This window comes from Leptosomus discolor, chromosome 11 (assembly GCF_034619465.1).
Source record: "Leptosomus discolor isolate bLepDis1 chromosome 11, bLepDis1.hap2, whole genome shotgun sequence".
In the NCBI taxonomy this organism is placed as follows: domain Eukaryota; kingdom Metazoa; phylum Chordata; class Aves; order Leptosomiformes; family Leptosomidae; genus Leptosomus; species Leptosomus discolor.
The window spans coordinates 16,254,211-16,269,565 of record NC_141401.1 but is presented as its reverse complement, the minus strand read 5'-3'; positions in this window follow the sequence as shown (position 1 = coordinate 16,269,565).

The following is a 15,355-nucleotide window of genomic DNA, read 5'->3' as shown; positions in this document are numbered from 1 at the left end:
AAACAATATATAGTTGGTAGAAATTCCTGACTTTTCCTATGATCACAATAAGCAACTGTAGCTGGATTCCTTTGTAAATCATAGGGATCTAATAAAATAGTTCAGTGTTACCTAGGAAGCAGCTTTAATCTATCGAGTCACACTGCCCTCCATCCCCTTGCAGTAGGAATGCATCACAACTGTGAGTTCATTTTAGCATTACTCCTCTCTCTTCACAGCCATGAAGCAGAGTAGTATTATTCCCATTTTCTAACTAGAGGTCAGAGGTACTGCACAGACTGAGCAATATATGTAATTTTTCAGTGCAAAGAACGCTCGGGGACAAACTAGAAAATGACCCCCAGTTTTGGAACCAGTATCCACAAGCAGATTTTATCATCTCTCTTGCCCTCGTATCAATAATGCCAAAGAAATTATTACCCTGCAGTGTTCCTCCACACCATAATAGTTCTGTACTTCAGCAGAAACGTGCTACTTATTTTCTAGATATGATTGCACATCTGAGGCGTATAGATTAGGTCAACAAAAAGTTTGAGACGAAACAGACCACTGTTCTATTGACTTATTTACCTTGGTACTGCTGCAGATATGTATTACAGAAGAAAACTCCTACAGTCAGTTCAAATTGCTGGATAACACACTGGTCTGCCAGCCTTCTGAATACAAAACTAAGTGGAAATCATTTGAAACTCAATGAATGCATGCTTTAGAGGCAAGATATGGATTACTGAGATTTTGACAGTATTTCAGAGCAAGGAAAGGCTGCTGCAAATTGACTGAGCAGAATCAAAGTACTCCCTTGTTCACAATTTAATAAAAACTACCACCTAAACTGCATCCACTCATACAAGTGATGCACAAACTCAACAAATCCAGGCGTTACTGCTTTCCTGGGAATGCACGTGTTTTCCATTTGGCAAAGCTTCAGTACGTGGCTTCTTGCAGACCTAGAATATGGGACAGAAATTAGACTTCCCTATTCTTAAAACACAAGAACAAACAGGAAAGCAGATTTCCAAGCAAATCTGTCTTGGCAGAGTTGTTGTCAAAGTTGATCTGGAAAAAAGGGACCAGCTCTGGATCCAACATTTAACAGCGATAACAAAGCAAACAGAAATGTGCATCTCTGCACACACACGCACAGAAAGACATTCAAACTAACTTCCTGAGGATCCACAGACATGCAAAGTCTTTGTTGGTTCCTTTTGTGAATGAAACAAAGATTGGCAAAGTAATAAATAACAATTTCTCTGTCAGCACAATACTGAGAGCACTTTGGTAAATGGAGATGATTTAACAAAGTGCGATTTAATAAAGCAATATGCAAGGCCACACATTTCCAACAGAATATGGAAGTATCTGCAGATAGGGGATTGTACCCTGCCTGACAAAGCAGTGAATGGATTGCCTGCATGAGCTCTCAGGGCTTCTGTGACCATGGACTATAAGCAGCTGGGTAGTGAGGAAGAAATGTGAAGATCTGGGAAAAATGTGCCTTAAAGAAGAAGTGTTCAGTATGTTTAATCTATCATAAAAGGGGATCAAGAGGTGATGCGCTTATTTATAAAAAGGCATTACACTAACAACTAAAGAACTTGGTAAGCGAGCACAGAAACACATAAAGGTAACAAATGTCTCAAAGTAAGTGGGAGATAAGTAGGGAGTACATTTTAAAAGCAAGCTGAGTAACTATCAGAACAAACTACCAAAGGAGATGGTGAATTTTCAGTCATTTAATAACCTTGTACCAGGACTAGGTGCTCTCCTGGAAGGTTTGCCTTAGCCAGATATGACTTCTCACCCTTCAGTGAGGAACAGAAGGATGAAATGGTCCCTCAGCTTTTCCCTTCCATGAATCTAAGACAGTTGTAGATTGAGTATTGCCTTTATGGGTGAAATGCTGTAGGCCAGCACTCACTCTTTTCTGAACTAAGACACATACCTACAGACAGAAGCCTATCACTATATATAAAATAGCAAGTGCCAAAGCAAGAAGTCATCCATACAACCTGGTCAGTCCAGTATGTGCAGGTAGCAGATGCATGTACAAAATGTGCAGTTTAAGACCCATTATTTCTCAATCAAGTCCACGTAAGCTGTGCGAACATGCTGAAGAAATAATTTCATAATTAAATAAATTCATAATGGCTATTGGCACTGCTTTTGCTACATTCTTTAAAAAATAACAATGTAATAATGTACGGCAAAACTGCATAATGCCCGCTGTGTACAGATTAGGCTTTAGGTACCTAACTTAAACAGTGTGCTTCAGACTACAGTCACTTGTGTCTGTCTCACATATCAACTGGTAACTGACAGTCTGAACTCTTCCCAGACAGATAAAATAAGTGTCCTTCATGCTTTTGCTGTCTTTGAATAACTGACTTGTAAGACTGCTCAGCTCTGGCTGTTCAAAGCCAGTCCTCTACTAGCTAAACCTTTGTGCTTGTTTTCCTGCTTGGAAAAAGCAAACTGGCTCTCACTAGGGCCAGTGTTTCTAGCGCTGTTAACAATCAACAACTTGCATGGCTCTAGAAGTATTACTGCCCAGTGTGCCATGCATTTAGCTAACAATATGTCAATTCAAATTACAACTGCTCCTAGGCAAGAGCCTAAAAATAGAGGCCTTCCAGGTGGCTCAGCAGACGGATCCATTTGCCAAACATAGCAGAACAAGTTAGCCTTTTCAGACTATGCTTTTAGCACAAAAATATCCCACTAAATTATGGCAGGAGTCAGCGCTGGTCTTAGACCAGAAGAGGACTAAGCAAGTACCTAACTGCGTCTTAGCAAACACTGAAGCTTCGGTGTTGCATGCCCCCAGCTGGATATAGGTAACAGGCAGAAGAGCAAACAGGTTATTAGACAAAATGCAGGAATTCAGAGGAGTGTAGCTGGCAACTCTTTAAGACACCCCTTATTCCCTGGTCACAACTTCACATCTGTCAGGACACAGCATTGGTGGCAGGCTTCTGTGTTTGAATGACTGCACAGTGGCCATGCTCCTGTGGAATCTCATACCAAGGCCTTGTGGAGGAAGTAACATCTTTCCCTCCCACCTGCCCTTCTGCAGATACAGTGGCTGCCAGACAAAACAGAGAGGTGGGTTCAGAACCAGACTACGGTCCCAGACAGCTACAGTCTTCCATTCATACCAGTGTAGGAATTCCTTCTTGCTTCCTGCTGTCTCCTCCAGAGCAGAGTTGAGCATATGTGTAGCTGAGAGATGTATATGTTGCTATACCACCTCGACCTGAACCTGCTCTACAGGATAAATATGACCTATCAGTTATTCTGCTGTTAGGCCTGTTACGTTCTCTACCATCTGTTCTTTTTTAAGTGTGGCAGGTAAGCACGGACTTGGTAAGGCAACAGCAATGGCTGTCATCATATACATACACACACCTAGACACCCTTCACAACATGGAGAACAATTCCACCACTTTTCTCCATCACCCAGCAGGAAGAATCATTCCTACCCAAACCTCATCCAAAGGGACAAGCACTGCAGTTTCCTCCTTGAATTTCCTGTTAGACGCATGTCTTCCTTTTTTAACCCCAGCACCTGCCACTCACATGAAATCCAGCAGGACTATTTTTCACTGGCCACAGTAAAGACTGATAGGGAAACTGCTCCATCTGTCCTACTCTGTGTATCATAAGCCAGGGCTTCCCTAGACCCAGAGCGAGAAGCATTTGACTTTATTCAAGAACTTAAACATCATCTTCAAATGCTTCCACATTCAACCTCTGATAAGGAATGAAACAACTCTTAACTCCTGGGATAAGTCTGAGAATATTACACCCAAAGAAGGAAATATGGAGTTCAGTATCAAAGGATGCACATGCCATTGCCTGAATATTAAGAAGATACTTTTTAACTTGGATCTGGAAAAGCAGTGACAGTGCTAATACACCTGCTGATGGCACTGAGCAGTACTGACAGCAAGAGCAGGAAACGTGCAACCTGGTAGAAGGTGCACAGCCAGCGACAGTAACAGGCCTACTCAGGACCACCCTTTCTGCTGAATGCTTCCAGAGTTTGTGTACAAAGTTTTTGATCACCAACCTGGCCTACTCCTCACAGAGTGGTGAAGAGGAAGAGGCACTCCTGGTTTTACAAGATACTTTTTTTTTAAAGAAAGATTTCTCTTTCTAATTGAGTTGATTAAATTGAAACTGTACAGCATCATTTAATGGCTTTAAAACTAGATCAAACCCCTGTTTCTGAGAGAGATGCTCTAGTTCATCTACAAGCTGCAGTAAGAAGCACTGGACTAAATTCTACAGCTTATGGTATACACGTCAGGCTACATGTTCCCAACAGTCTCGGATTCTCAAGAAACTGTATCCTGAACTGTACTGCAGTGTTCCTTAGCGCAGTGCAGAGCTGTGTTATATACATTCCCATACTGCTTTCCTCACTATATCTGACCTTTGTCCAGCTGTGTGCTAAGCAACATGATTACATGAAGTTTGTTCTTTTCCCTCCTTTTTTCCTTGGGGTCTGAGTTCTGTGGTGTATGAATAAAAGGACTGACCAAGAACAGCTTCTTAGTATAGCGAGAAGATTCCAACTAAACTGCTCATCTGATAGCATCCACAAAATACCTCAATACAATTGTCAAAATAAATTGTGTCCTTTCACTGCGCAAAAGCAATAAGAAAAATGAATATTGAACAGCCACAGATCCAACCAAACATAGCTCCTGTCTGTCTCTGAGCCAAATTTATAATTAGTTTTTCTATTTTATCAAGTTTCAAGCAACGCACTTCAATGGAGAAAGTTAGCAAGAACAATTCTGAAGTTAACATGAGTGTAACGGAATTTGTAAACTCTCATATAAGAAAAGTCATCAGCTGGAACTTGAACTCCCTGACTTGTTCTTTTTAATCAGCAATGACTTGCCAGTGTCTTCTGGATCTTCACACTGTTTCAGAGAGCATTTTGAAGTGCCTAGATAGAGCAGTATTTTGCCTTCTATCTATTTGTCACGGTTTACAGTAACTAAGCACTATGCAGCTGCTCGCTCACTCCTTTTTGGACTTTTCTTTCTTGAATGTTCTTCTATAACCTTGCAATAATATATCCATACACTTCAATAATAGTAAGTATCATGATCCCTCTGGCACATAACCCAGATTAAGTTTTAGAAGCTATAACATATCCTGAGGTCCTCAGTTCTTAGTGTCACATCATTGACAGATACTCCCACCCTTCTTGTGAAAACAAGTTGTATTTCTAGCCCTTACACTTGCAAACTAGGGCTTGGAAAACACTACGTGCACACTCTGAGTGTCTAAGCCTCTGTCATCCTAGAACAAAAGAGGCGATGGACTGGCTTGTGAACTAATGCTGATGCTAAAAATTGCCCATCAGTGTCTGCATTCAAGCAAGTGTTCAGTGTCATCTTGTCCAAGCAAGATGGCCTTAGGGGACTAAGGGGGTCGCTGCTTGCTGGTGCTAATTCCATACGAATTTATGGCAAGGCTGAGCCTTTTCATCTCACTATTACTTCATAACTAAAGTACCCTGTAGTGCTCATGGAATAAGCAAACACATTATTCTGCTCAGGCATTATGAATTGCGTAGTTATCGCAGAAAGACGAACCCTTAACTCTCACCTAACAATTCTTGATCATTAATTTTTTATAGAGAGAAATTAGGGAGAAAATATTATTCATTTACATATTTATGAGCAGATGATAGAACTTCTAAAAACTGATCGAAGCTATTGTGTCATTAAAAGATCGGTTTATATGTGCTTTAACGGGATAAAATTCCTGACAGTTTAAGTCCATGAGCTTGCATGATAGGTTACCATCATGAAAGTGAGTGGCACTTTCTGTTACAGCAATAGAGTTACATTTATATTTCATATACATGAAAAGACACCCTGTATTCTGAATCAGGTCCAAGCTGCCTGTCATACACACATCTTACCCGATTTCTTCTTTGGCCCACAGGTATAGGTTAGGGGGATGGTTGCCCACAGATATAGGCTGGGGGATGGTTGCTTAAAACACTAACGGTGCACGATGTACAACTCTCCGATCAGCTAGTGCCTACGGTGTGATAAGCAGTAAAAACCAGTTAGAACGGCAAAAGAATCTCCTCTGATCTATAGAAAACTGCCATCTGTTGTATCCTTATTCCCCATCCTACTGCCCATGCTGAACACTGCAAGTAGTGTCTCCCCATGCCTGGCACCACGAGCTAGCCCTTGGATTCTGAAGGTTATTCTCACAAATTTACAACCATTTTAAGACAAGGCAAAAATCTGAGTTTAAAGCACATGACAGTGTGATTCTAATGGTTGTCTCCTGGCATATTTCACAAAGCTGAGGATCTACCCAGTTTTGTCTGTCTGCTTTCTGACAACAGGAAATAATTTGGAAATCCTTCTTCATGGAACTAATAACTGCCGAAAAGTTGTATGAGATGAGCTTAGTTGAGAGCTAAGTATCTGAAAATCGAGTGGCACTTCAAGGTATATATTAAATACTGACGGGTGGTGCTTGGGCTCAAGTGATTTGGCAAATCTAGAAAAGGTCACTTAGCAATTAAGTAACCAACAGAAGTTGTTTTAGGACCTGTGTTCTTGCTGCTTGAAGGCTTATTATTAAAAGCAGGTAAGAGACAGAGGATGAGTGTATGCACGCTGGTGGAATGAATACTATGTGTGCACGTGTACAAAACTGACAAAATTCTAGTTCCCCACCTGCTGTACAGGATATGCTGAGAGTTTCTTTTAGTATAGGTTTTCTGGATATTTTTAACGAATAAATAATAGGATTTTATTCTTCCCTTTCAAAAGGATGAATAAAATAGTATTTTTTCAAAACTGTAATATTGATAAAGATTGGTGCCTGGATTTTGTGCCTGAAATTATTTCCTGCATATTATGCATGGCTAATACAGCCACAAACATTCTGTACGGTTTCTATTATTCAAAGAAGCAACTGGAAAAGTATGATTTTGAACAAAGAAAAGGATCACATAGTAGAAGAACAGACATAGAGGTGCAGACTGAAGATTTGTTTAGCTAGAGTCCAGTCTCCAACAGCAGCCAGTAGGCACATTCATCACGCAGTTCACAGGGTCTCCTGACTCACGTTTCCTCTGAGAAGGAGGGAGACCACCTGCATACAAGCAGTGTGCCAGGCTGCATTCTTTCACCTCTGTTTTTACTTTCACTTTTATTTATATTCACCCCATTCGAAGTTGCACAAAGTTGCAAGACCTCCTTATCAGCCTCTTGATCTTAGCCAAGCTTCCTCTCCCTAACACCAGGAAGTGACTGTGAAACCTCTTAGAATCCACTGGATACCTTGAGGGAGCAGCGGGCACCGTTGGGAGTGTTTTGCTCAGTGTCCCCAACTGTTTTCTTGTCCCTATATTTTTCAATCTTAACTCTCACCACTTTCTCTTTTGTTGATTTGTTGTCTCCTGAACTCCTTTGGTTTTATATTTCTTCCTGGTCACTGTTTCCTGTATCTCTCTCCCTGCTTTTTTGGAAGGAAGGAGGCAGAAAGAAGATATTTACGTTCACTAGGGAAAGGCCACTGACTATTCTTAAGGAAGGGAATCATGAGAAGAGTAAATAATAGTGGATCACTGGGCAAAAGTGTAAGAATAGGAAAATCCTATAAAAACATTTCCCTCCTATACTCTCAGAGCTCCTAGCAACCTATGGCTCAGGGACTATGTTTAACAGCCCATCACAGATTTTTTTCTCTTGCATTTGTCAAATTGCTTTTCAGACCCATTTGGCATCCACAACACCCTATGTCAAAGAGGCCCACAGATTAATTGTGTGCTGCTGTACAGTCAGGAATACGTTCTGCATTTTTATACATTTTTCTTAGAAAGAATAAAATCTTTAAACATACGAAATAATATACTTTTCTTTGTTTTACAAGAAACTCTCAGATTAATGCAACCTACTCTGCTTTTCAAAACCTTAAGAAACAACAGTCTTACAAAACTCACACCTGCTGGAGAAGAAAAGCTACAGATTGCCTCACATTGCTACGCTGCTTTGAATGTAAATAAAGAGCCCAGAGAGATTTAAAGAATCATTTCTTCTCTATAGAGTGCTTAGCTTTACTTGCAAGCCTATGAGTGTGCCCTTACACCAAAAAGCAAAGTTACGTATTCTCTGCTATGCCCTGTCCAATAATACCGTTAAAATTGCCAATACTCTCAAACTGCTGCCGTTCAATACTGAACCTCTTTGGTATAATGGCTTTTACTCCACCAGTGAGATATCTACAAGTGGAAAAGACAGCACTCATGATGATAAAAGTAGGGTCATCTTGCCCAGTACCTTCTATATGGCATTAAATTGTCCTTAATACATACAGACGGACTGGACCTTCATGGCTAGAAGCATAAATCCTAAAAACAACTTTCAAGCTGTTACTACCCAGACAAATAGGCAAAGCTCACGAGCATGCCAGCAGCTTTGTTCTGGTTTGAAGGTAATTTAATGCAGTAGCCTTTATGATACTTTAACAGGTTTGCCTGACCATCCAGGGAGCATGAAGAAATCCATGGTGAAGGATATGTGGAAACCACACCAAAATCATCATCTTTTTTTGGGGGGGAAGAAATGCCGGAGTGGAAGAAAGTTTAGGTGATATGCAGATTCTCCACAGCAGTGGCTTTCCATCAGAGAGCCACACTACACAGAACGTGACACAGACTCTGAGGCACTGGGAACGTTAGCACAATATAAAACCATTCCCCCTCAGTCCTTTACCCTTCAGGTTAAAATATTCTCTGTCAGCTACTTAAAGCATAGACGCAAACCAGTTATTTGACATTACCACTGTTGTAATTAAGACACTTTTACATCTACCTTTATAATTAATGTAGTGGAGCCATGAAAATGCTTTTTTGGAAAGGGGATGTTGTTGAAAAACATTGCTTTGTACCGTATGAGGAGAAAAAGCAGCTTGAGAATGATCTCCACCCTTCCATTGTTACCCTAAGCCTCACTTCTGTTCAGTAGCAGAAACGTCTCTTTAAAATAACATTTTTCTTGATTAATGTGAGAGCTTTTGTCAAATGACATCCAAGTTTTCCACTGACATCAGGCTGTTGTTAAATGTTAGCAAATACCCTATCTCTGGAATGCTAAGATAGGAAAACAAAGTATCTTCTATCACAAATGGCATTCCATCTATCACACTTGATTTTTTTGCTGAGAATAACAACTAAGATCGTGTTTATTTGTGTCCCTGTCTATTTGGGTCTTGTGTAACAACAACAAATAAGACTGAGAGGCTCTTGTTCTTACCTTCTGTCAAACAATATCAAGAAGAAATCAGCTGAAGCTGGCAAAACTGTTCTGCTGTGAACTTGCTGGACAATCAGAATCATATGCAGGTTCTGCAAAGAATGACAACAGATATCTGTCGGTTTTCATGCAGCAACTAAATTAGACTGAACTAAGCAGCTGCCTACTGCATTAAAACAAGCAGAAACCTAACTGAAGAGTACAAAGAAGATATTCCATATTTATGAAATGGTGATGCTAAGTTTGGTTCTATAAAAACATGGGAAAACAAAACCAGATCTTGTCCAAGAGGTACTAAAGCAGGCTCAGAGATGAAAATGAGTCATTATAAAACTGTATCTTGAAGAAACGTCCAAAGCTTAAATCATGCTTGCCTATTTGGCAAATGACTCCAATGAAATCAGGGACAATGGAGGAGAATTATGCGTGGCCACGTGTACCATACGAGAGCATGAAAGATTGATATTTGCACTTAACAGATTAACTTCTTACGATATACAGGAAGATAGCAGTCAAGAACAGGGAGATATCATATGCCTGGTACTGATTCAGAAAAGATAATCCCATAGAATATTCCCTTATGTTGAATGTCTTAGAGTCAGTCGAATGCTGAGAGACTGTAATGCTGTTTCAGGCTACTATTACCAGTGACACTTCATCAATGTAGGCTAAAGGGAACCTGACGCTAAGTGCTGACAGGAAAAAATGATGAATCTCACATATTTTAATTAACAAGAAAGTGATAGTCTACATTACAGTATAGCATAATTTCGACACCGCACCACATGCAATCCAATATCTAAGCAGAAGTCTTTGAAGGCTGGCGAAAGAACAGGTCTTTGTTTTAGGCTATCAGAGCAAACAAAGATTTCCTGTGTAACACTGCATCAATATTCTTCTTCTGCATGTACTGATTCTGTCATCTTCGGCGAGATGGGAATGTCTCCAGTATCTAAGACCACATGATATGGGGAAACTACAAATATTTGCTATCCCATTCCCTGGCTCAGAGACTCCTGGCATAGAATATAACTAACTCTCATGGAAGTTACTTGCATCCTGCTGCAGGAGATTAAGACCTCCATTTTATGTGTGGCAAATACGAGTAACTGCATTAACTTTAAGCTGAAGGAGAACATTTTGTTATATAAGCACATCCCTGCTCTTATAATGATATTCATATTAATACAAAACATAGGGGACATTAGGCAACTAAATTAAATTTATTAGCATTCTGCTGCTTGCTTCTGAAGCAGCGCAGGATTCAGGGGACTAGAGGCTCCTTCTGGTGTGGCACATATTCCAGGTTGTACATCAGAGGGACCGCTGAACCTGGCAAGGTGGGTTTAAGTGTACCACATAGTGTACTTTTTATTGGAAGGCACAGCAACTGTTCAGCTGTATGTCAAAATCTCAGGTCATTAACAGCTAGAAAAGATTTTCTCTACTTTAAATGGCTATATATTTGGAATGGGATGCTTTCAGTCTTGGCCCTATCTATCATTAAACTCTAAGTGGTTCTAATGTGGTTGTTCCAACTGAAATATTCTATTCTGTTCCATTCAGGTATGGAGAAAGAGGCACAGACATATTACACTAGCTACACATACTTAGAGTCCTCTCTTCACCTGCTCCCCTAAGTCCTAGGTTGAACACATGATAATCCAGTAGACTAGAAAGAGAATGCAGAGTTAAGGTGGTGGTGAGGAGAGAACATCCTTCTTTGAGAATGCACAAAAGTTCAAGACATATTTTCTTCCTCCTCTATGCACACACAACTCTTGCTGACTTCAGCTTTGGGGTTGAGACTTAAAGAGAGAATCAAAGAGGTATTTTCCCTACAAGCTCACTGCAAGAAATGCTAAAATCAGTTAAATGCAGTCGGGGGGGGGGGGGGGGGGGAAGAATCTGCTTTTTTCTTTACAAAATCTTTTAATGGTCTGGTATATGTTTGCGCAGAAACAAACTTCAACAGAGTTGTGTACAAGACAGAAGTCCCTTCCATTATCGCTGTGTTTACAGCAGTATATATACAGGCTTACATTAGGAAACATCCAGCATTAATCAGTGCAAGAGTTAAAAAAGCAGAGATAATTACAGCTCCTATCCATATCTGAGACTGTCAGGAATTCAGTTTACAATAACTACTATAAGTCCAGACTCTTCTCCTCCTGCTAGGGTCACTATTTAACCAGCGGTTAAATGAAAAACAGAGTTGATTGGGATGCGAAGTCTTGGCAATAGCGAGGACTATTTCTCCTTCTACAATCCTCATCAAATAAGGGGCATACAGCAAATTGCTTACCTCCAATCTGCAATTCTCCCCTTCACCCATCTGTAGATTTGAATTAATTAATAAACACCCTTATGTTTTCAAGGTCATGGAAAATGAAAAGCACTCAGCAAAACAGATGCACTAACACTGAAGGGTGTTTGCGGGTGGGAGTTTTTTATGTAAGTGGAAAAACTGTGAGGCAGAAGCTCCTTCATCTGTGCCATGAGTGCTGAAGTTAGAAAACTTAAAAGGAAATAAAGGGAATGCAAATAAATTATGCTTTGAATAAATGTGACCTTCTCTAGAAAAAGTCTCAGGCTTTATGGAACAGAGTTGCAAACCACACCACGAGGCCAAAGACATCAAGTCAGGGGTCTTCGCGCAAATTCAGTCACGCTCTTTTGTTTGTCCCTGCTGGCTGTGGACAAGCTCTGCTTTCTATGCACACCGGCTGTTCACAAAAGAGCTGGCACAGGGCTCCTCCACTTGTTGCACACCAGCCACACAGACCTCATGTAGACAGACTTTTTTGACATCTATACCCACCTACCTATTTGAGCTTCTGACACAATTTGAAACACTCCAGCAAATCCCGTCACAGTGACAATTAAGATATGCAAACCACAGAACTGCATGGCTATTTTCTTTGTCACATAACTAAGTGTGCACATCAACAAACACTGCTATAGGAGCTTCCTTGTAAATCTCACACATCCTCACAAATAATGTAATTTAGGGAGTAAGATGAAGGTGTCCCTTACGTATACAACACTTACCAAGTTAGGAGTGTCACCATTAGATAAAGAGAAACAATACATGAACTTATGGAATCAATTCCTGGAGATACATTAAAAACTGTCTAACTTCTGAAAAAAAGGGATAATTGAAGACTTCATTGGCGAAAACTTTTTCACTTTGGAAAATCTGAAGGATCAGCTGCTTAAAATTCTGGAAGACACTGAGACAGAAGGACCGTTTAATTCTTGTCGTGCTTAATAGGTGGATTCTCAATCCAATCTTAATCTTGATATGGCCACTGAAGAGAAAAGAGTGACTACGAAGTACAACTGCAAATTACATTTTGAGCCTGATGCCTAACACAAGTCATCAGACTTCACGTCTACCTTACAACAATGCTTGAAGTACAATCAGTCAGAAATGCACTGATTTGGCTGGTTTTCACTTAAAAATGTAAAGCTCATTGCAAGGGGTAGATTTTGGCACGGGAAAAAGTAAAACACATTACCAATGAGTAAAATTCAGTGACTGTAGTTCAGAACAGCTGGGGAATGAGGGCTCCTAATAGGTGTGTGAGCATCTGACGCTCCTCAGGACAGCAGAGGCCATCATAGCAGAGCCCTGAACACCACGTGGTCCTTGGCTTCAAACTTCTGCGTAAGAAACCTCTAAGTACATCTGCCTCAATGCTGGCATATGTTGACAGAACTGGATGAAGATATTTTTGTAATGGGTACAGAACTGCTATGCAATAATTAAATACTGAGATGCTGTAATTTCATTAGCACAGAGAGATCTGGGCAGTGAGGTTGCCGACTGTCAGATTGTATTCAGATGAAAGGAGGTACAATTAACTCTGTGAAACATTGATTAATGGAACGAACCTGTCAGTTACTGAGGAACTCTCACAAGTAGTAACAAAGCAACTAAAGCATAAGGTAATGCTGTTTATTAAAAAATTCAAAGCAATAAATCAAGTTTTCCGAATAAAACATTTTCACCAGCCTGTTACTTATGCTGCTGTAAGTAATCCTATTTATCCCTTTAACACAGTTGGGTAGAAGCAGATGGTAAGTTGTCAGTACCACAGGGAAACCTCCAGAATTCCTAAAATGTACCTTTTGTTGCTTATTTTATCCATTATCATGCATCTGGTAGCCTCTATTTTGTTAGTAAGTTATTTGTCCAATTTGTGTAAGTTACTCCAGTCCATCCTTTGCACTTGTGGCAAATCTACACTCACATTTGACAATAAAGTTATGTTAATGTGATTTTATTGTTGCTATTATCACCACCATTATTATTAAAAATCAACAATGTAGATGGCTCAGCAAAACACCTAGTACCCAAATGAACTGTTATACATGTAACAATTACTAGCACATTATCAAATCCGTATTGTGCAGGAACAGAACGGATCTCTCTTCCTGCATGGATGTCTCTGCTTCTGGCAGAGTTTCTCTAACTTATTGACAGGACTACATACTTTTGCAGTGAGAGAATTAACTTCTACCACTGCAGCCTGCAAAGTCTCAAGCAAATGTGAAGTACAGCACAATGATAAACCCTCAGCACGTACATGGGATTTGCTATCTCATCTCTGATGAAGCACGTTTTTATCTGTCAGGCTCACCTACCAGTCTCCTTCTTCTACATTCTATTCTGTAGTTTTAAAAAACTGGCAACCTCTGTAGCCCTTTACAAAAAAACCATTTTAACCATGTTCCTACATGTCCACTCTCTGAATATAGAGTTAATCATGCAATTCCCCAAAGAAATCAGAATCGGCAAGAGCTTGTGTATCACTCTTAACGTAATGTTCGTTTCTCCTGTTTCAAACCTTTCTTCACACACACGTAAAAGCATAATGCATTCATGAAAGCAAACTAGTAGCCCCTAGTCAAGCAAACCCCTATGATCAGAAAATTAAAGGGTGCTAGAATCACATTTAAGGTTCAGCATCCAAAGTAAACATGGTTGTGATTGGTAAGTCTAGATGAGAACAGTGTGAGATACTGCCCATCACAGCTGAGGTGTACTGGCTGAGCTTCAGGTCTAAATGAACTGCAGGTACTGTATACACTACTGAGGTGCCCCAACAAAGCTGAGCAGGAAAGAACTTGTATGGCCTTCTACACACTGCAACCTCCCTTATGATCCCCTAATAACTTCTTTTCATGTGCCATTTCAATAATACATTATTATGAAAGAATTTGATGGGAGTATCTGATGCTCGTGGTTTACTTCTGGCTCTTTCGAAACCGCATTTTGGAATTTTTCTTTTGCTAAAAGATTGAGCTTTTGTTTTACTCCTACAGAAGCCTTTCACACGTCGGCCAGAAATCATTCATGTAAACTAGACACTAGAAGATGCTGCAAACAAACCATTTTCCATGGAACTTCAGCTGAATTACGGGAAGATCCATTCAATCTGTGTACTCATACTATCTTTCTCTGACATTAATATTTAGCTGCTGCTGTAGTTTCCAAGACAGTCGCAAGTCTACAGGCCCATTCTGAATGTTTGACAAGCACAATTTGAGAAATCCTCCTGGGGAAGCAGTGATTAGAGAAGGCAACTGGCAGCTAGGAGGCCCATGCTGTATTCCCTGTTTCATTACTGATTTTGCTGGATGACCTTGTCAAGTCATTTAATGCCTTTCTGCCTGTGCTTCCCTATCTGCAAAATGTTCAGATAAACACGTTCCTTTCGAAAACACTGTAAAACTGTTTATTATGAAACTAGTTCCTCAGATGCTAATCTGGCTCTTGGGGTGTAACATCAAACGAAAAACACAACGGCCACATGACATAAATGTCAATCTAATATTTTCTAACAGATTAAACTATTGCGGTTTAAGCAATAGGTTAACCTTGTACCTGAAGGTTTTATTTCAGATGAGACAGTAGTTACTCATTCCATTTAAATCTTTTTCATATCAGTCTAAGCAGCATGGCAAGTGCAAACCATAAAGGTAACAAAAAGCAAAAAAAATTGGCAGAAACTTCATTCTGCTTAATTTAAGAAGTATGACTG